The 22,287-nt window shown below is 35.2% G+C and overlaps 1 long non-coding RNA gene across 1 annotated transcript in view; it reads right to left on the bottom strand.

Moving 5' to 3' along the window:
• The window catches only part of LOC146600528 (uncharacterized), a 64,742-nt gene extending 43,112 nt beyond the window's left edge, over window positions 1–21,630 (bottom strand). The window contains exon 1 of the long non-coding RNA XR_014897872.1: window positions 21,431–21,630. This is a non-coding gene — a long non-coding RNA (uncharacterized LOC146600528). The remainder of the gene's footprint in view (window positions 1–21,430) is intronic.
• Between the last annotated feature and the right edge of the window lie 657 nt (window positions 21,631–22,287).

The following is a 22,287-nucleotide window of genomic DNA, read 5'->3' as shown; positions in this document are numbered from 1 at the left end:
AGGCACCTCTAGAGATCGTCTGGTCCAACTCCCATGCTCAAGCACGGTCACGTAAAGGACACTGCCCAGGACTGTGTCCCATCAGATTCTGAATTATTATTAATATTACAAAACTCATCACTCTCTCCTCAACATTCCTACCCCTCACAATGTATGCACTACAATGAAGAATAAGTATGCATATATTTATAATTTGCATTATAGTTAAGCATAAATAATACCCTTCTTTTCAAAGTTTCTAATAGGGACTGAGAATTAATTTGGGCACTCACTAAACTACTGCATTTAATGGTATCAGATTAATTTAACCTTCTTTCCTTATTTTAGCTGTCACACTTTCCTATTTTAACCTGATTGCAGAAAACATGTTTTAGCCTCTTTTCAGCAACCAAAAACAAGCCAAAGCTATAGGAACTAATACTCTCCAAAACTTTGAAGGGCAACTTTGGAAAATTCAGACAATTCATTTCTAGTCTTCTGACACAGACAAAGCAGCTGTGATTCCTATTTTAATACATGCATAGTAAATGTTATTCCGAAAAGGAAATATCTAGAGCAGACATGCATTTATTTGTCCATAAAGAAATTTTCTCCCATGGAAGAGGAGCTAAGCCTTTTCAGTAGAATAGATTAGTATAATACCGCACAATCAGAATTCATATCCTTTGCAGGCCTGCTCTTTCAAAGAGAAGAAAAAAACTCTCAAATTCTAAATTCTACGTAAGGCAGGTAGGGAAGACTATAAAATAAAAGCAAACCAAATCTTTTGGCGAGTAAATCTTTCCCATCAATAACATACTTGGATTAACTTGTTTACAGGTCTGTGAAAAACATATGGCTTTGAGATACAAAATATGGGCAATAAAGTGTAAAACACAAAACCTCGCCATTTAAAAACAGAAATGGTTCCATTTTTTCTTTTACACAGGGAAAACACAGCAGTTACAATAATCCATGGCTCAGCCATGTATCAGGAAACAAACTGTTTCACTCATGGCCAAAAGAAGTATCACTAGAGCGCTCAGATCCCAATGATGTTATTATTTGTGTATGCATGAAAATGGTATACATTAAAAAAATAGACTTTAGTATTACATTTTTCAAAATAAAAATAAACTGTCAGTGTTTTTATAACATACTGATTTTTATAAGCCAGCAAACTATTTTTTTTTTCAGAAAAAAACACCAGAAAAGACTATAAGGCATGTTGGCACATAAGGCACAATTTAGAAAAAGGAACTGATAATACTGTAGAAATATTAGCAGAAAATAATAGTAAATATTGAATTTCTGTCTCTTTAGCAGATAGTAAATGTGTTGGGAGTTTAACATCATGGAAGCTAATCTGCATGCCTAAAACTGAGATATTAAGTTACCTACACTAAGAGYTAGACAAGAAGCTTACCGAGCATGACAAGGAGCAAGAATTAAACTGACAGTTTAAAAAAAAATAATAATCTTAAGGCCTTCTAACACTGAAAATCTGTCTGGGCCACAGCAACCAATGACTTAACTACCAACATAAGCAAAAGTTAGTATCTACAACAATAAAAAATTCTAAACACTAAAGTTATTAACAGCAGCACTTACCTCTCCTGGAAACTAATTTTTCTTTCTTTCACTCATTTAATTCATTAATTTAATTAATTTCTTTCACTCATCACATCAGTACCATCGCATTAGTGGCTAACTGTTGTTGCAGACATATGGCCACTGGCCAGTGCACACAAGACCCCTTACACAGCAACAGAAGATTTTTACTTTTAGGAATGAAGGAACTTCCAGCTGTCATGATGGACCAGGCACATGACTGACCAGTGTACAATTCTGTAATATGGGAGGCTGTGGGGAAAGCAGAGCAAAGAAAAGGTGAGAGGCACTTCCATTCCTTTAAGTAGCCTAGCCATAAGTAATATGAACGTGAATACAACTACTTTAACTGGTTTAATCTTTCAATATCAGACAACCAAATGTGCTTCAGTGGACCACACTGACCTAATACCAGGATGCTACCTAATGGGGCAGTCTCCTTCCCATTATGCCTAGAATAATGCATTATCACTGCTTCCCTTGCATTAGCACAAGTATCTGAGTAGCTACATGGTGAGCTTATTAGAAAACTGATTTGACTGGAACAGCAAACATAAAATTGATTCATTTTCAACAAATAGCTCCTTATTTCAGCATAGCGTGTGATTCCTTGGCAATAGCTCTAAGGACAGGGCAAAATACATGGCAGGGGATGAAATAGAAGCCTGGTTCAACAGAAGTCTGGCTTTAAAATATCAGGCAGGGACATGGATAACCTAAATGGAAATTCTACCCATGGACTGTATCTTTTATCTTCAATTAAGGTATTCTGAAAAATGTCAGTCTTTCCTTAGTAACTAGAATTATAGATACTTGACTTAGTAATGCATCTTCAACTGTGGAGGAGCACTTACGGTTTTCTTTAAGCACGTGAATTCCCTTGAAGTGAAAAGTAACACTGTTCTCTTCATTCTAGCAGTGAAACATGGTATGAACAGTGCACGCTTAATTAGGTCTTCAAAACAAGCTTTCAGTTTTATTAGTAGCTCTGCAGTCAGTGCTCCAAAATGTGAAAGCAATGGCTGGGTATGCTATTGAATGAAACATAGGTAGGGAGTGAACTAATCATTATAAAAAACTCAGTACTTAAAGCAGAGAAATTAAAAGATCTGCAGTTTGAATTGTTAATTTCACTGTCCTTGCAGTATATTTCCATGCTGGAGACAATCTTCAATATCTTTCTGTGGCTGAGGATTGCTGAGGATTCTTCAGAGAATCTAACCATGTCTGAGGTTCTTGAATTTTAGGCTTTTTGAATGCAACTGTAACCAAAGCTTTTTAATTAAATTATGGGCCTAAAAAGCACATTTTAAATTCTTCAATTTTATTTCTTCCGTAATTATATTTTTATGTGTATGCAAGATCAACATCATCATTTGTCAGGCAGAAGTGGTTAAGCTAAACTGTATCTATTTCTACCATAAAATGGTGAGGTTGAGGGAACTTAGCCTTTTAGCAAGGAACTTTAACATGGAAAAATATGGTTTATTTTAAAATGTCATTCCTATGACATTTTTGCCTTTTTCAGAGACATGTGACTTTTTTAAAAGATACAAGGACTTAGGAGGCCCCAGTTCCTCAAGGAAATTGGAACACAAGTCTGATTTCTTGCAGGTGCATAAACTAGAAAAAAATAAAGTATTAAATCTTAGTTTCTTATTTTATTATTATTGAATGTCAATTTCAGGTTCCTTATGTCCTAAACAATTTTCCTTCCTAAAGCTTTCTATCCACAAGACTTCCCATGAAATTAAAACCATCTTTTAGTACTAGACTTCCATAAGCCACAAGGAAGACTCTCAAATCTTGTAATTGATGCAGATTCACATTTTTGCTATTAAAAATCTTTTATCAGATGTTAGAAAACTTACGCTTACACAGGTTTCACCTGCAGATATTTGACAGCAAGTGAAATGAAATTCAGGAGGTATTCAACTGAGCAGAAGGATTTAATTAAATACTTCCAATACATGAAGTTAGACATTTATAACACTGAATTTTGATCTCAGAATTTATTAAATTTCAGCCCTCTGTCTCTTGAAGGGTGTTTAGTTACATGTTCAGTATTAGTCATGGAAGAAAACAGGAGGAAGAATTAATAGTATTAATGTGTAGTTATTTATATAACATCCTGCCTTTTAAAAGGACACAAATGACATATATACAGATCTTACTGAGATCTGAACGTGAGGGGGAATTTCTTCCCTGTGAGAGTGACGGAGCACTGGACCAGGTTGCCCAGAGAGGTTGTGGAGTCTCCTTCTCCACAGACATTCAAGGCCTGCCTGGATGCAACCCTGTCTACCATGCTCTAGGTGACCCTGCTGAGCGGGGAGGTTGGACTAGATGATCTCCAGAGGTCCCTTCCAACCTTACTGATTCTATGATTCTATGATCAACAACATGTGCTTATTCAGGACTACTGCTGCCATTTGTACAACGAAAGATGGCAACTTTAAGGAAATAAAGCTTATGTATTTGAAACCACTGGATATCAATTTACTTATCTTAAAATTCTCTAATTGCCAAYGGCATTTGCCTGCAACTAGAAGCTTCTCCTCTAGAAAGCAGCACCTTCAACAGCATACGATCCCCACTCCATCACTTAGAATCACCAAAAGGATTGGTAGATCAAAAGCATTCACATAATCTATATATTCTTCCCAGATTACAAAACTCTACTGGTACTTCGTTCTTTAATGTAAAAAGTTAGGACATTTTGAGCTCTACCACTGGCCTATAAATACTGATTTTCTCCACGTTTTGCACCACTCCTTCTGACTCAAGAGGTGACAATACTTCCAAGAGCAGCCTTGGTTTCCTCTGTAGCTTTAATCTGACCACCCAGCACAAAAGTACTTTCAACCGCAGGCCAAAATTCCCATTTTAATAAATAAATGATTATAATAGCATCACTATACACTGTACATGAGATATTACACTATAATCATTCCACTCTTGGCAGGGAGGTACCCTAAGAACTCTTTGCATGCCTATATATTAACCAAAAAGCGCAACTGTTTGTGTAGTGTTTTTGTAATGTCTATTGCCTTTTGTATTCTGTGTTACAATGTCATGTATGGTAGATCAAATTGAACTTTTATAGAAGAAGGAAAAATAGATTTATCTTGTCCTATTAAGAATGAAATGGCAAGATGCTAATGCCCATAATGCCGTGCTAGAAAAATAGCTATGTTTCACAGATAAAAAAATGTTTGTTCAGTAAGTGGAAAATCTAAGAAAATGATAGCATTGCCTTTACCATTACAGCACATAGCTAAATAAAAAAACAAAATAAACACATATTTATGATTCTTGTTACCTGAAATATTCAATGCAGCACTTATCTCTCCTAATTTAGGCACCCTTCTACTATACTACATCACTCCGTTTACATTATCTTTCATGTAATTTTTGCATCTACACAGAAATGCAATCACATGTTACCGCGATTAGACTGGTTAATAAAGCAAACCTGCACATCATAAAGTCACAGTTTGGTACAGGGTATTATGAGGCTCACTATCACCAAATAATATTTAGGCAGAAATGTGTGTTAAATATAACATGACAAGTAATACTATACTTGTGGGAAACAGGATCTCCTTTAAAAAAAAAAAAATCAGTAACCCCATAAAGGCAGCACAATTTCTATTTTTCACCTTCTAAATATATATATACACACACCTACATATTCCAAATTTTGATATCCAGTGATATCCGAGAGTCTTTCACTGTTTAATTAGGCTTCTCTAAGGTATTACACAGGTGAAAAAAAAACAAATTTCTTGTATTCAGTATTTTATAAAGATTAATTCAGTTTTTAGAATGACAAAAAACAAGGCAGAGATCAGGCCAAGAATAAGTTAACTGTACTCTGAAGCTGCTCTGACATATATCATATTAATCTATGCTTTGCTAAATAATGCTATAGTCTCTACAGAAAGTACTTTCTGCATTTCTGTAGAATGTGCACTTATCTCACTTGCAATATACTGAAAGATCATTCTTTCTTTAATGGCTGCCTTTGAAAAAAACAAAACAGAACAATGGTCTCAGTAGAATCTTCTCTGTGCTGCGTCACATTCTATTTGCCCTTCCAAAACAAATACATAATACATTTAATCAAGCAATCCTAGATCATGCTGTTAATCAGCACTGTGAAATATGATTTATCAGTACCCATTTCCAGTTTCATTTGCAAAAATAATTAATTAGCTTGTGGAATTACAATTATATAAAGAAGCAACCATGTCAGTACCTGTAAAAAATAATATTAGACATAGCTCTTACTCGTCTTTGGAGATATAAGATTCTGAAAAAATATTCTAATATCAGACCCAGATGTAACATGACCTTTCCTTCAGTGAAAAATGAACATTGAAATCAAGTAAAGAGATTTATTTTTGAAGACTTTAAGACAACAATTAATTTTTGTAATTTTCGCAATGCTCCAGAAGTCTGCGTTAGAAAATGAATATCTACATAATCTTTGTTTGGTATTTGCATTTTATGTAGATATTTATTTTGATTAGATAAAATCTACAGGTTTTGATTGCATAAGTAGCAAAGTGTATCTCCTGCCAAATATAATGGAGAACTTATCTGCCAGCTTTAGGACTACATAGATAAGGGTTACAAGATATAGCACATTATAGATACTACAGTTTAGTTTATCAGTGTAGGAAAAACAGCACTTTTGGAAAGTTTTTGGTAAAATTATATGAATAAAAGACATTTCACATGAGAGAAAATAAATAAAAATCAATAATCACTTTGAAAGTCCTAGTTATATTGATCTTCACAGAAAATTAGACATTTGTCGAGTGTATTTTTGCATGTTGTCATGCAGTAGGCAGTACTTCATCCTTACAGGAAACTGAAGTTTTGATAAAAAGTGTTAACACAAGTACTCCTTTTAACTTCTAAAATAAAAAGTCATTAAAATAAAGAAAACTTCACAATTTAACAGGATTGGGCTTTATGTGCCCCTATTTCTGAGGTAAGAAAGTGAACATTTCAAGAAACCAAAACACAATCCTATTTTCAAGATAATCTCAGAAACTTTTAAGCTGAATATGAGCTAGAATAGCAGGGAATTTGGAAAGCAAAATTGCCAGATGAATTTTGAAATAGCTTGTGAGCAATTTTACAGAAATAAACAAACAAAATACAATCATTCATCAGAAATTCCTGTGCAGACTCAAAATACTGCAAGTTACTACAAATCTGAAACTGTAAAGATTTAACATCACAGGAAAATCCACAAACTAGGTATTTTTTGATACAAGGCATCTTCTCCCTTATCTGCATTCAATATTGTTTCAGGGGAAGCGGAAAACCTTAGAAGCCTGTTAGCTATACTGGGGTGGGAGGAAGAGATGAAGACAGAGGAAACTGCCTGTATCTCAAATGCAATCAACAAAATCTGTGGGATTAACACAAAAGAAACACAGTGCAAAACAACAAGATAAACAATGATCAAGACAAAACAAGACGCCAGGGTCTCCTCTCCCCAGTCATACAATCTCTTCAACAGGTTCACTAGCCTCCATCTTAAGGTAACTTAAAACTGCTGGGATGATATCCCTTTTCATTCAAGTTAGTCCATAGAGTTTCACATTTATACAGTAAGAAATTAATTACTATTCACTAAAACATAAAAGTCTGCAAAAAGCATATGACTAAGTCCACATCATCTGTGTTAAGGATTCAAGAGGAATCAGAAGTACAATTACCTTACAAAAATCTTCAAGATGAAGATGATTAATTCACAACTAAATCTCAAGAAGAGTGTTTGCTTTCGTCTTTCTCATTAAAGAGTAATCCTCAAATGAGCTGTATTTCACTGGAATTAGATTGCTGAAGTATTATATTTACTTTATCATAGATCTTCAGAATTATATTGACATCAGCGACAATTAAATCTCACAAAAATAATGTCTGAAAAGGGACATAACCAACAGCATAAGTGAATAATTGAGTTCATTCTTCTAGAATTAACCCTTAATTATGGGCATACAGTAAAGACTTCAGGTCCATATTTGAATGGTCATTGAAATATAGTCCTAGACATTTTATTGTAAAAAACATTTGTCCCTATCAGTTAGATTAAGCTAAATCCTTCAGCAAATTTCTTATCTGGTTTCAGCTAGAATAAGATGATGTAGTCACAGACACTGCAGCAAGCTCTACCAGATATCATGTGTACACTGGCCAGCATGTTACTCTCATTTAAACAGAGCCCACTCTCATGACGTTGCTGTTTACTCACAGCAATACAAAATCCTGCATGATTCGAACTGAATAAATTCAGGCCCAGGTAAATTTTCTAGTTGCTACATGGGCAGCACAGGGCACAGAATGTGCTATTTCCATAACACAGGCTTTTGCATTTATGCTGAAAGATATATTTCTAATAGTTTACCATTTATGTTGGCCACTCCTCTAGCAGAAAATAACTAGTAATAATATAAGGTTCTACCAAGAGATCCCTTATTGTGGCTACAGTTTCACCCCTTCATTTACTTCATATAACAATGGGAGAAAATGSAAACAGAAAATGCAATACCTCATTGCTCAGAGTAATTGTAAATACATGGGAAATGTTGTACTGTGAGTTTTCCTCTTCTCATGAGAATACACTGGAAAATACATAGAAAAATACATGAAAAAAATATGCAGGAACAATTTTTCCCCCCTTTGTGGCAAGTGAAAAACCTTACTATGATTTACTCCTCCAGATTAGCAATCACTTCTAACCTAAAAATGTAAGACTTGATTTTGTTTGAATGTAAATATTTTTATATTTAAAATACAACTGTATACACAACTGGAAAAAGCCACCGATTAATTTCTAATAATTTTCCTTCAAAATTGTTCTTCATGTAAACAATTACAGAAACACTAGAATTTCTTTTGCTAAAGGCACCAGTTACTTTTAGGGCTACAGTATACTCATCTTTGCTTCATCAAATGAAAAGAATATCTATACTGTGCAAAATGTTTACTATGGAATTATGAGTCATTCAAACAATTAAATATTTTTTTCCTCCAATTTATGCTTTCAGAAGAATTTTCATAGCTAGACAACTTCAGTTCTTCACTATTGTTAAAGGTTCTTTCTCTCACTCATGTCCAAAAATCTTTTTCTTCAGTTACCAGAAACGTTTTTCCAGAGATCTACTGGTCTACATATTTCTTTATACTCCTCAGACTGAAATCTGGTAAGAAAAGCCTTTCATCAACACCTCAACATCTCTAGGGGTATGATTCTTGCTTAGGGTGTGAGAGGTCCTGAGTTCAAATCCCAGATGAGCCCTTTGTCTCCTTCTCTGGAGATCTTCAAGGCCTGCCTGGATGCCTGTCTAACAYGCTCTAGGTGACCCTGCTTGAGCAGGGGGGTTGGACTAGATGATCTCCAGAGGTCCCTTTTAACATTACCAATTCTATGAATCTTGACCAGGTCAACTGTCATCTGAAGAATGCTTAGAAGTCCGCAGCTTGCTGGCAGTTTCTAATACAACTTCCTTTTTCCTTACAATGGAAATCTGCCTCCCCACTCAGTCTTTGAGAGAGGGCCTTTCTCCAATTTAAGCTCATTACACTCCACATCTGACAGAATGAGCTAAYTGAACAGTCCTATCACATCTTGAGGGATTTGGCTCAACAGGTAAGGGAAAGACTGAGAAAAGGAGGCCGGGAACCAAAACAGGAACTGAAATTCACATACCTTTCTGGGGCAAACTAGCACACACTAGTTCATAAATAGACTAATTAGCTGTAGTACAAAGGATTTCCCAACATGTGACAGTTTGTTCAGCTGGAAGTAACTTGCTTACTTAGAATTATATTCTTCTTGGAGTAGCTGTATCAGCTGAAGAGCTCAATAAACTATTCTGCCTCCAGCTACTTGCTATTGTCCTTATCAAAACAGGGTGCCATAACTTCAACATCTGCTGCCTAATTGCTTGTGTGATAGTATCCCCTAGCTCACTTCAGAGAAAAAAAAAAAAAAAAAAAAAAAAAAAAAAGAGTTGAGTCAGGAAAGAACTGTTTCCACTCTTTAAGCTAACCCAGCTTGTCTGGACTCTAATGGATAAAAAGTGTTCACATCACAGACCTTCAGCAAAACACAAGGGTTGGCAATCTAAGTAAGTATTACAGGTGGAATTAAAACAAGATATGCACCTAGACTTAATATTCAGTTTTAGCAGGCTTAGAAGGGTTGGGTTTTTTTTTTGTTTTTTTTTTTTTTTTAAGGTGCACAGAAAAAACTACCTGCTGCTCCAGTATTAATCTGAGTGTCATACTTGCAGTTTTAAAACAGAAATAGAAAAATCCCTTCGCTTCAGAGGAATGTTGTGAAAAATCAACTGGTTGATCTTTTTGAAGCATTTGCACATCTATGGTAAGTTCCACAAAGACCTATAAAATTACAGTTCTATGTTCACTCTCTGCTAAGAACAAAAAGCAGTAAACAGAAGCACTGACTGTACTTCAAACAGTGAAGGTAATACATGAAGAATAGCATGCACTAAATACATGTGATTTAAGGAATATATTACAACACATATGCAGAAGCAACTGTAACAGCTACAAATTTTTTTAAAATTGCAAAAGCAGCTGAGATTTCCTATCATTTTGAATACTTTCCTATCAATCTTAGTAGGGCTATTTCAGTTTTTTGTGCTTAGAAGGTAACTTGGTAATAGTCTGGATTAAGCCACTACTATAGTGCATGATGACAAGGGGTATAGACACTGAGGAAAGACATTTGGGTTAGTATTTTGTGAATATTCTTGTAAGTTTATGGCGTATTTTAAGAGCATAGTGCAAGTAACAGACAGATGGAGAGTGTGTCCTGATAAATTACATTTTTGTTCTCTGTTTGAATCGTAAATACCACATTGATACAAGTTACTATCAGCGTAAACTGCAGTAAACACTTAAATATTCTTCTGCTAAAGTGAAGCATTGAAAAAACATTTGTTGTTGGCTGGAAGTATTACAGAGTTACTTGAACGCAAGTAAGAAGCAGTTAATACTGAATACTGATTTTGTAAACAGATTTTCGATGGATTTAAATCCAACATTTATAAGCCTAGACATAATCATAAAGTGCAATTGGGAGATTGAATGTCTTCAGTACTAAACCCTTTGTGAACTGCTAAATCATATATGGAAGCTGTCACTCTATTCAGAATGGATACTGCATTTTATTATTTTATAGTAGAAAAACAATAGGTTTTTCTACTAATCTCTATTAATTCAAATTTTGAAAACACTCCATTTCCTACTGTCTTGAAAGGAAGGCAGCACAACGAACATAAAACTGGCTATTTGAAACTGGAGGCCACTTTTAACCTGGTCCAGCTCATCACTAAAATTTGCAGCTGCATCTGAAGTGACGCTGGGAAGGCTTTCCGCCTTGAGCGTACCCAAGCACACATCATGGCTCCGTATCAGGATGAGACTGGATGGGCACCATCATCTCTATCTCCTCTCCCCTCTTTCACTCCTCTGAAGTATCACAGGAAGGAAACCTAGTTATATAGGAGAGATGGGAATCATGGCACATTCTGACCAGATCCCCAAGCTGGAAAACCAGAGGACACCAACATCCTGCAGTGTAGGTGCAGCCTTAACCAATCTGCCTTAAAAAAAAACCACCTAATTAAAATTTAAACTCTACTTGTCAAGCAATCAACAGGATAAGGATTAAAATTAAATAAACAGTATAGCTATAGCATTACATAAGGCCTCTGCCCTATGTCAATTTGGGACACATAGCTAAGCTAGTCAGAAATCACAGCTAAAAGACATTACCGCTTTATCACCCATATTCTTTCTGCCTACTAATACAGATGTAACAGGATGCTACGTGCAACATATATGCTTTCACAAGCAAGTGTAAAATACTGTTTTTGGACATTTTCCTCAAAAAGTTGGCATTTCCACACCTACTTGTACAAGTAAAATGCCTCAGAATGCACGTATTCAAACTCTACCTCTGTATTACCACACTTGCAGTGTTTTGAGAGTTCCTTAAAAAGAGAAAGGTCATAATTTGTCTTTTATTATACAACCACAATACTGAAAATTCCTTTATAGTACACCCTCCCTGGTACTCATGAAATACAGGCAATGGCAAGACAGAATTGACTCGATGAATGAAGAGCTTTATCAAGATGTTTACAAATATATGTCCTATTCTACTATGGTATAGTGGTATAGAAAATATACTGTGGTATATTTTCTTCTATATCTCAGAATCAGAAGAGAGCTTACATTAAATCACTCATTAATAGAACTAACTTTATCATCTTTGTTAAGCCATTTCTTTCAATGCAGAAAACTATGTGAGATGGGCTCCCTCTAGAGTTTTCTATGCTCCAGACTTTGAATTACAGAAGATTGCTTAGGTCAGTTATATGGTCATTTATAAGCTTTCCATTTCCATTTAAATAAGTTTATGTGTTCACACAGTGCAATTAAATTCTTAACTCCGTGCAGTAAATTTTGCTCTTCTATATACCACATGATCCAATTAAATTGAGATATTTCAAAATTGAAGCTAAGTTTATAAGTGGCATCATCTATTTGTATTAAAAATATATATCTTAAAATAAACCATATGGATAAGGTAAGAACATCCCTTTCCCTTTGAATATCACTTAAAATTTGTTTCAGTAATTGAAGTAGAACTTATAGCAATCTGGAGTTTGAACTTTTTCACTCAGGTCAGTGGGAACTTTTCTACTAATATGAACATGAGAAATACCAAATCTCTGCTTATGAACCACCTATCAGATTCCTAATTCTATGGTAAACAAAGAAGGGCATAAGGAGTGTAGGTGGACAAATTTTGCCACCAGCTAAGGAAAACATAGAAATATTATTAAAAAAAAATATAAACCATTCTACATATCCTTGCCTTTCATCCAGAAAGCAGTGAGTGGGGAGGGAAGATGGTTAGCAACAGAGAAGAGCAAGACTGAACCTTGTCTTCTTTCCCCACTTAGCACACCACGGCAGTAGAGCAGAAATGGGGAAGTAAGCTGAGCCAGGAAAAAGGCTGGCATAGTTCTTTTTCCTTCGTAAAGTAAGAGGAAAGCAGATTGTGAATCACAGTGTACAGTCCCTGAGGTGCAAATATATAGCATCTCTTTCTCAGCCTAATAAAACCAGTAGTGATGGATCCTAGGAACAAGAAATAGAACAACTGTGCAACAATAAGCCATTTCATTTTATTTAAGTATAAACTGGTAACACGAAAGAAAACTAAGTCTTTTGACTGTATGAAATTCCAGTTCAAAACTAGCATCTTCTCAGCCTTCGCAGGGAGGTGAGGAAATGTTTTTTTTTTTTTTTTTTTTTTTGACGCCTCCTTACTCATTGGTGAAAAAAATGGTCTTCAGGAAAATTATCTTATATTGTAGATGGTGACAGTCTCTTCTATAACAAAGAGACTACTAGTTTTTCATAAATCTGACAGTTAAAAATATGTAATTAACTAACACAGCTACATATGCATAAATTATAATTAGAAACCAACATGTAGATAAACACCTGCCATTGAGAGAGATAAAAGAAATCATAAATGCTTCCTTCACTTTCTAAATTTAAGATTCATATGCTTGTTTTGCTCTATAGTTCCAGATTAAAGACCTATATTTTTCAAGACTAGCGTATTACTAGATTGKGAATATTGGTTTTCTTCAGAACAGTTAAGAATAGTTTTCAATTATTTTTTCCCATTGAAGATTATCAGTTAATTCATATTCTTCATTTTCCCATTGCAATATACTAGATGCATTGCTTTAATATCCTAATCATCCTCAGGAACGGAATAACAAGAGAAAAGTTTGCAGTCTTGACTACCCCAGTCTTCCTTAAGTTCTTAAACTGAGCACCAAATGTGGTTTGCGCAATTTCTTAAAATGGCAATAGCATTGCTCTTAAAAGAATAGAGTGACTGGAATCATGCAGTTTCTTTTGATAGGTATTTTACGGAGTTTAATAGATTAGTTAATAGGACTGCAGCCTGAAAGAGAACCAATATTCCTGGAAAGTTTCTCATTTCCAAGAAGCATCCTATTTTAGTAAGCATACTCCTGAAACAAATAAAAACAAATATATTGCATGTCATACATTTTGCTTTCTTTATGCAAAACCTTCCAGAGTAAAGTAATTACAGCAAGAAAGATTTCTTTATTAATGCAGCTAATTCTTTCTCCTAGTTTTACCCATTAATAAAACCTGCTAGCACCTGTTATTATCAGTTAGAAAGAATTATCAAATATTACACAAAACATCACCTAAGTTTTCAAACAAAACTAATTCAGGACCTTCTACAAAGCTTACTGCCCTGAATTCATATTACTTTCCTTTCTTCTTCCACAGGTCCTACAGGTTCCTATAAGCTGAGGAAAAGGTGTATTTTTAGCATGCTTGGAAGGCAAGATTTGAAAAATAAGAGGAATGAATCACTATCAAAGTAAAAGATTTCTTCATGGAGAACTCCTTTGGTAGTTCCAATCTTTTATTTTAAAGGATTTCAATCAATGTGCATCTCAAGAATGTACTGCATCCCATAATACAGTATCAGAAAGTACAGTAAGATTTAGTCTGAGATTAAAATCATTTTATGACAACATCCTACAAAAAGTGTGATCAAACATGTATAAATTAAGCAGTTACCCTAAACCACCTGTCTATCGATTTCATTAGGAAATTGGTATCCACAGTAGACTAAGCCATCACCTTACCTCATAGCAGGGTAACTACTGTAGCTTCAAGGTCTTATTGTAGATAATCCGTGCAGCACTTCTTGCCTGAGGCTCAACTAAACAAGGTGTTTAACATTTCTACTCCAAAAACAAGGCAGTATACTTGTGGGAGCTCTGATAAATAAGGTGTACAGGATGGAGTCAAAGYAGAGAGATCTGAACATTAAATTGTTTCATCCCAGCTGAGACAAGCATCAAATTTACTTCCCTTCTAGGAGATGAAAGTTAGAAAAATCACTTGCAGTGGTGACTGGTATCTTCTGAACCAATGCTGCTTTCAGCACTAGTACTGAATGTCCCTGGTGAGCTCCTCTGTGCTCCACTCTGTTTCAGACAAGTGCCCATGGTTAAGTTAAAGTTAAGGTTATACACTTAACTTCTACCAGATCAAAATATTGTAGGGAAGGAACTCACAGAAGCAAGCCCAGGCCCCAGCTGTAAGGCAATGCATCCTGGCAACCATCCTTCTCAGGTGAAATGGGCATCTGCACATGCTACTGCTTTGCCATTGTTCTGGGGCTAAACTAAGCTGCTAAGCAGTTGTCAGCACCTGCTATGTCCCAGTACAGCCAAGCAACTTAGCCTAACCTTGGAGCAGAACATGTGCCGTCCATGCACACAGGCAGCCACCTTAGAGAGGAGCAATCAGAACATGTTGTCTCTCAGGGACAGCAGAGTTGAGACCTCAGCATCCTGTTCTGATGGTGCACAAACAGTAAGTTCAGCAGGCTGAACTCTACAGCACTAAAATATTCTGGTAGACAACTCTGTCTTTGGAAGTTATTTTCAATAGTAAACATAAACAGCATGCTAATAGTGAGATCTCATTAACTATGACTGAGTTATGTACCATGCTGAAAATATGCCCCTAATATTAAAACATCTATTCTGAGAAACAGATTTAAGGATTAATAGGCTCTTTCTTCTATGACAGCTCTACTTGATTTAAAAGAGGTAATCATTGTACTTGCTTATAATGTACTGGATGTCATAAAAATGAATACTGAAATTAAAGTTGCTTAATCTAAAAGCAACTTCAGAGCTCTTAGTAATTACTGCCTTTTTGAGCAGATGCCAACCAGTCAAAAACTGCTTACATATTTACAATACAATGCAAGCATGCATCATATCAAAGACATTTAAGATTAAAGTATCTTGGTTTGCAATCTATATGAGAATGCTAGTTTACATAATAAAAATGAATCATAGTTATGTTGGCTTCCACTGTTCTAATTTATTCTAATACATTCTTGGATCACATTAGTACAGTGTGGCACTTTTACAACTGTTCTAAATCTATTGCCTCTATTGTACACTTTTAAATTCTGTTAATATTTATATATGCAAATATCCCTAAATACAAAGCAAAGGGAGTTTTTTTCCACAAAAAAAAAGGATGTAAAGTGTCTACAGAACAGAGACTATGAGTGCTAACCAGTTTCCTCCTACTTTAAAAACATTTTCTCCATAATAGTTCTACTAAGATCCTTATAATTTGCTTACAAGAGATCAGTATTATTATGGCCTTTCACTTTAAAAACATTGAGTACAGAATTGAAATCAGAAATACAAGAGTTTTTTTCCTTAATTTAACACCATTAACTAAAAAAGTGGAAGTAAGAAGCTGAGATATCCAAAGTTGTGAAGGGGACATTGAGTTCAATAGAATTATGCAAGCTCACATCAGAGTGAAAGTTCTCTGTTCGGGATCCAACCCAGTAACTACATGGGACATTTAGAAGTTAAAACACTATGTTTTTAGACTTTACACATGGACCTATTGCAACTGTTCCAAGTACAAAATTACTGAATTGACAGATGCTTTGAAAAGCTAATGCTTATTAGAAATGCTCAATTTATTACAATTTCAGCATAGAGGTTAAGTCTGTATGAGGAGACAGAGCACAAATTAGGAATCTATCTATGGATCAAAACAAATTTTACCGGAGTACAGGGAACAATTTTACCTTTATCTGTAATACAGATAAAAATAATACCATTCAAATTGGTTTTAAATTAATGAGCCAAGTTTAGCACGCTATCACTCTTCAGGCTCATCAAAGATACTCCAATGTGAGTAACAGGAAACGTAAAATAGAAAATTGAGATTCTCCCTCATGAGATTTTTTTAAATATTTTCTTTAATCAGAAATTATATATACAGAAAATAAATCAAAAATATCCAATTTCACTAACTCAGTATTAACAGATGGAGTTGACCTCTTGGGGCTAGGAGATATAAAATCATGCTTGAGAAGAGAACTTAAAAGTGTCAAAAGGAATGAAAGTTACTGATGGGGTACTAACTCAAAAAAGGCTTAAACTGCAGCAGTCAGTAGTGAGAAGTATAAAGTGATACATATGTCACACCAGTAGAAACGAAAACCTTTTCAACGTCTCCCTCAGAAATCCAACTAAGCTTAATACCTAATGCAAAAAGTTCATTACATATTAAGATGGTTACAACATAACTAGAAGAGGTAATGTTAGTATGGCACATACCTGTACATGTTTCAATGTTCCAGTATTAGGGTATGTCCCTAATGGATAATGACCTATATCTGCTTGCAAAATGGAAGAGACAGCACTGCCTTTGCAAACAACAGCAGTTCAGCGCCTGTTCTACCCTTCAGTGGTAAAACAGTAAAAGTCCAAAGAAAGGACCTATGTACTCCAAGAAGGATGATTTTAAACCTCCATGACAACAAAAAAGGTGCGTTTCTAGTCTGCTAACAAGCTGCTAAGCACTACCCTCCTACTGTCCATTAGGACATGTAGAGATTTTTAAAAGACATATCATTTTCATTACACTCCCCATGTTATAGTTTAGATTAAAAGAAATTTAATAATTGTCTCTAATTCCTACACGTACAACTTTTCTTAGTCAAAGTTACAGTCCAGCTAAATTTGGACCAAATGATCTATGCAGTTAATGCTACTGGAGAGTGATAGTGCTCTCCAAAGAGTGTAACATTTGGGCAAACACCCATGAATGGAGAGCTGAAAATATGGGCTTCAGTCTGAAGCAAGTCATTCAATAGCATGCATACATACATACACACTAGCATGTCTATCACTGAGAAATGAGAAAACTGTATGGTGAAAAGAGGAAGTAGGACAAATATAGCCTGGTCTCATTCAGCCCTAATTCACTTCACTTGTTTAAAGTCAAACAATTCAACTTGCTGTTCATGAGACCGTAGGTATAGCATGCAGTTTGTAAGGACGAGCAATCTTAATATTGCAGTAATATTCTTTTGCTTTCTTTCAAGAAAGTTCCAGACAGCTAAGAATCTCTGATGGCTACCATGGCAAGCAAAATAGCTGTAACAAGCAGTAGAATTAGTATAGGACGCTAAAAATATGAAGCCTACAAAAAAGGTAATTTAAGTGGCAAATACAACAAGGAGAAGGATCAAGCCCATCTTTCATACTGACTAAAAGCCTCGACCGTTAAGAACAGGTTCCGAGATTTTTTGCTTTTTCCTCTTTGTTCCCCCCCCCCCGGTTTTTCTGCCTCTTCCCTACAATTGACAGATGAATCTCACTGCTATTCTCTCAAAGTGCCACTCACATACTCATTTTGGGGTTTTTTTTTTGTTTGTTTGTTTGTTTTACTTTGGTTTTAGATTTTTTGAAGACCTGCACTGTTGCAGAGAGCATCCTTCTGCTCTCTTTATTAAGAACTCCTTCAGAGACACTAGGAACTGAATCATTAATATTTAAAACACCAAATGTTGAAAGACAACTACATCATCTGCATCACTATAGCAGTTTGCCTGCACCAATCTATGTGAACAGTGTTTAATTCGTGAAACACGAGCCTTTTAAACAACTCGCCGAGTTTATGCACATATTGTACAGAAATCAGTCACCTCTGCCCACATTTATTACTGAATTAGAAAAACCGTTAAGCCTTGGTTAAAACTAGAGGAAAGATAGCAGTGTTCAGATTCACTAAACACATACATAGAACAGCTTTACCAGCACAGTGAAAAGCTGGCACAGGAAAGAAACGGAAACCTAAATACAGTTTATTTAGTCATTTGCACTAAATACATCTTTTTTAGAATGGAACGGGGAGGGGAAGGAAACAAAATATACAGCTGGAACATATATTCTTTACATTTTCAAAATATGTACATTAGTCTGGAATCAAATTTGCCAAAACTTTACCTTTTAATGAACCATACATAAAGTGACCTCTGATCATCTCTTCAGCTAAGACATTTGAAAATCCTATGAAATATTGCAGATTGAAGCTTATTTCTAAGCAGAAATTTATTTTAGAAAACCCTCACTGGCAGTACTTTGTGCTCTAATGGCAATGTTTGTACACACTAAATTGTATGCTAATACTGGTATTAGGATCTCTTTGAGGCCATTTGAAAACAAAATAAGCCCCAAATCCCTGGAATGTAAAATAGTTTTTACCATCATAATCATGAATTTAAAAAGATCAAGCATTTGTAGACCAAGTCAGACAGAAAGTACATTTTTATGTTCAAGACCTGCAAAGAAACACTTAGATTGAAGTATATGCTACAGGAAACTTCTACTCCCACAGTCATACCTCAATATATCTTCTCATCTTTTTTTCAACTGTCAAAAACTGTCCTTCTGAAAAACACTGCAGCTTGCAAACAGCTATTCCATTGCATCAGAAAAGCTCCAGATACATTTGAAAGTTCCAGTCAAACTTAACCCCTTCGCAATATCAAACTCCACTTATAAAAGATTTTGAAAGTCTTTTAATAAAGCCATGGAACTCCTGGTGGGCTCTTTTGAATTTTTAGGGTTTAGTTTGGCTATAGCAGGAGCTTTCATTTGTGCAGGAGCTCCCCATGAATTCTGCTGCTGGGAATGACTTAAGAGCTGTATCTTTTCTGCTCCTACCCCTTTTCCTGCCAGCTCCACCTAACATTAGTTCCTGATGATTCTTTAGCAGCCTGAAACATGAATTAGTTTGCAGACACTGTGGCCTGAAAGAGCTGCATCCTATGACATTTTCAGCTACTGTGCACGAACAATAGAGCTTATAGCAAAAGACCCAGCTAATCAATAGAAACACCAAAACCCAGATCTTCCTAAACTACTCACCATGCAGTATATCTTACATTCAAACTACCACAGTCATATTTTACCTTCTCATCTTCTTTACATTGCTAAAGAGAACAAAAAAAACTAAATGAGAGAATCAATGTTAAAATTCTAGATGTTCCAGAATTAACAGAGTTTCTGTACAAAATGCTCTTCACTAATAATTATTGCATATTTCACTACAGAAAGAAAAAGAAAGTCCATAAGAAAGCAGAATGCTAATTTTAAAGCAATGAAAAAAAATGTATAGATGTTTTAAATCACAAGTAATTGCTCTGTAGCATCTTGACTAAATAGAAGCAGATGGCTTACATGACTTTATTGCTTAATTAAACATTTTATATATTCTATAAAACTATCTCTGATGGTATTCTGACTTGCTTTATAAACTTAAATTACAATTAATTTTGTGTGCACCAGTTTAACTAGAAAATAAAAATATTCATTTTTAATAACAGCTAAGCAATCTAGTTCCTATTTTCTAATAAAGGTAAAAATACAGTTGTCCATCTTTTTCTTATTTCTTCACTGTGATAATGTTAGCATGTTTTCATAATTTTACTGGATGATTTTTAAATAGTCTTAATTTAAAAATGAGTATTTTAGATTTTTCCCATCTCCTTAAAAAAAATTAAAAGAGGAAAAAAATAAAATGTAATTTATTTTATGATGAAAGAGATACTAATGAAGAAGCTTGGAAAAAAAAAGAGCTTGGAATTCATACCACAAGTTAAGGACAACCTGGAAACAGGTGCACTGTCCCTGAGCTTCCCAGGGGAAAATAAAATCAGTTTCTATGATTCCACAAAGCTATAATCACATGTTGGAAGAGAGGAACACAAAAGAAAGAACAAAGAAATAATGAGCATAATGGGTAAAGTCTGTATTTACTAAAGATTTTTATGAAAATTTCATGTGAAGTCATGTCAAGTGAAAGAGAAGGTTTCACAATTTTTTTTTATAGTTAGTAGCACTCCCTTCTAAAGTGGATTCAAAACTTACTAAGTAAAAGATAGAAATAGACAAATAGTAATTGATAAGCCAGTCACACAAAAACCGTGCGACTACTAAAGATACCTTAAATTAGAATTAATTTTATTCTGTTCTCATGGATAACAGTGCAAATTGGATAAAATAGGCATGAAGGAGCAATGTCATTATGAGCATAAATGGCCCTGCCCAGTTACGCTCAGTTACAGTGAAGGAGACTACAAATGCCTACCACACAAACTGAAACACAGGAGAGACGGATAAAGGTGACTAAATGAATTGCAAATCACATAAATTCATGAGGTCTGTAGGTCACAGCACCCTCCATGTAAATCAGAGGACATATTTTAAGTTATGGCAGCTTTCCCATGTTTTTATGGGGCTTCTGTTCAGCATTCTTCAGTTTAAAAACTTCACAGAACTTAGCACTTTGGAGGCCTTTTCTGTTTCTCCTGACCCATGACAAGCCCAAATCATTAGCAGGGGAGCAAACTAAAACATTACAGATACTCAACAGATGAAATGCTACTATGTAATACACCAATACACTATACGGATAAAAAAAAWTTTATATTTTGATTTTAAAATGCAGTTGCAAAAAAAAAAACCTAACATTTTATTGAGTTAAAAAAAATGGAAGTAATATGATAAAACTAGGGTAGGTAGCTGTTAAAACTAAGTAAGAGTTTCTGCCTGGTTCCTGTCTTCGCTAACACACCAGGCAGTCAAAAACTACTAACAAAAAGAACAGCAGGGTAATTAACTTATGGAGCTTGCTACCATTAGTAATTAAAACAAATAGCTTACTATTTTTTAGACGTGCATTGTTTTCAAAAATATGTATGAATAAGCACAGCACCTGCATAAACAAGTTATTATTGAAGTTTTAATCACAATCAGAGAGCAAAAAGAAATGCCTATTTTTCTCATATTCCTCTAGTTAAACAAGAGAGCCTTACCCTTTTCTGCCATCCATCTAACATTGCCTTCTTCTGGCACCACTAGATTAGTTCAGAGGGGTAACTGTTTTTTCTTTCCTAGCAATCACTTTTATTCTTCGAACTGAGGCCTGAGTTAAAAAAAAAAAAAGGAACACATGATAGTTAATTACACAGGCCTCATTTAGGACTAAGACATTTCAAGTATTTTAGCAGGGAAACATTTCTTAATAACACCTGATTTCATGTATCATTATCCTGTGCTAAATGAACTACAACCATTGCAACCCAAACCTTCAACCAATCCAAAAAATCTTCAGTTGGTGAATACCGCCATAAAAGCTGAAAGTTGTAACAATAAGCTAGGTCATCTGTAAGGACCATTTAAACTTTAAAAAAATCAAGAACAAATGAATTTGCCATTTTAAGTTCCTTATTACAAAGCTACTAGGAAGAAAACATAAGCATTTCAGCTAGTATTTTATCTTCATTMATTTGGTATGTTTAAATTTCAAAGGCTACAAAACATGAAAATGAGAAACTAATTTATTAGGTACGTTACACGGGAACATGTTTTTATCTTTGCTAAGCTTTTTTTCCTTCCCAAATACTTCAAAATGGGTAAGCCTGCTCGAATAACCGAGACGGAGAGGCAACCACAAAACCCTCAGAGCGCCATTTCTAACGGCGTTTTTAGGTCAGTCTGGCACTGGCTGAAGCATCCAACTTGCACTGGCTTTTCCCACACAGAAGAGTAACCTCAAGACAGGGAGCCGTAAGGCTACTCGGCGAGTTAAGCGCCTGGAGAGGCGAACCGCAGACCACACCGAGCCGCACCGCCCGGCTGGCCGCAGCCGCCGCCGCCCGCCGCGGCGCGG

Source organism: Rhea americana, unplaced genomic scaffold (genome assembly GCF_003343005.1).
Source record: "Rhea americana isolate MKP2758 unplaced genomic scaffold, rheAme1 scaffold_12, whole genome shotgun sequence".
Lineage (NCBI taxonomy): Eukaryota > Metazoa > Chordata > Aves > Rheiformes > Rheidae > Rhea > Rhea americana.
This window is presented reverse-complemented; position numbering and strand designations above follow the sequence as displayed.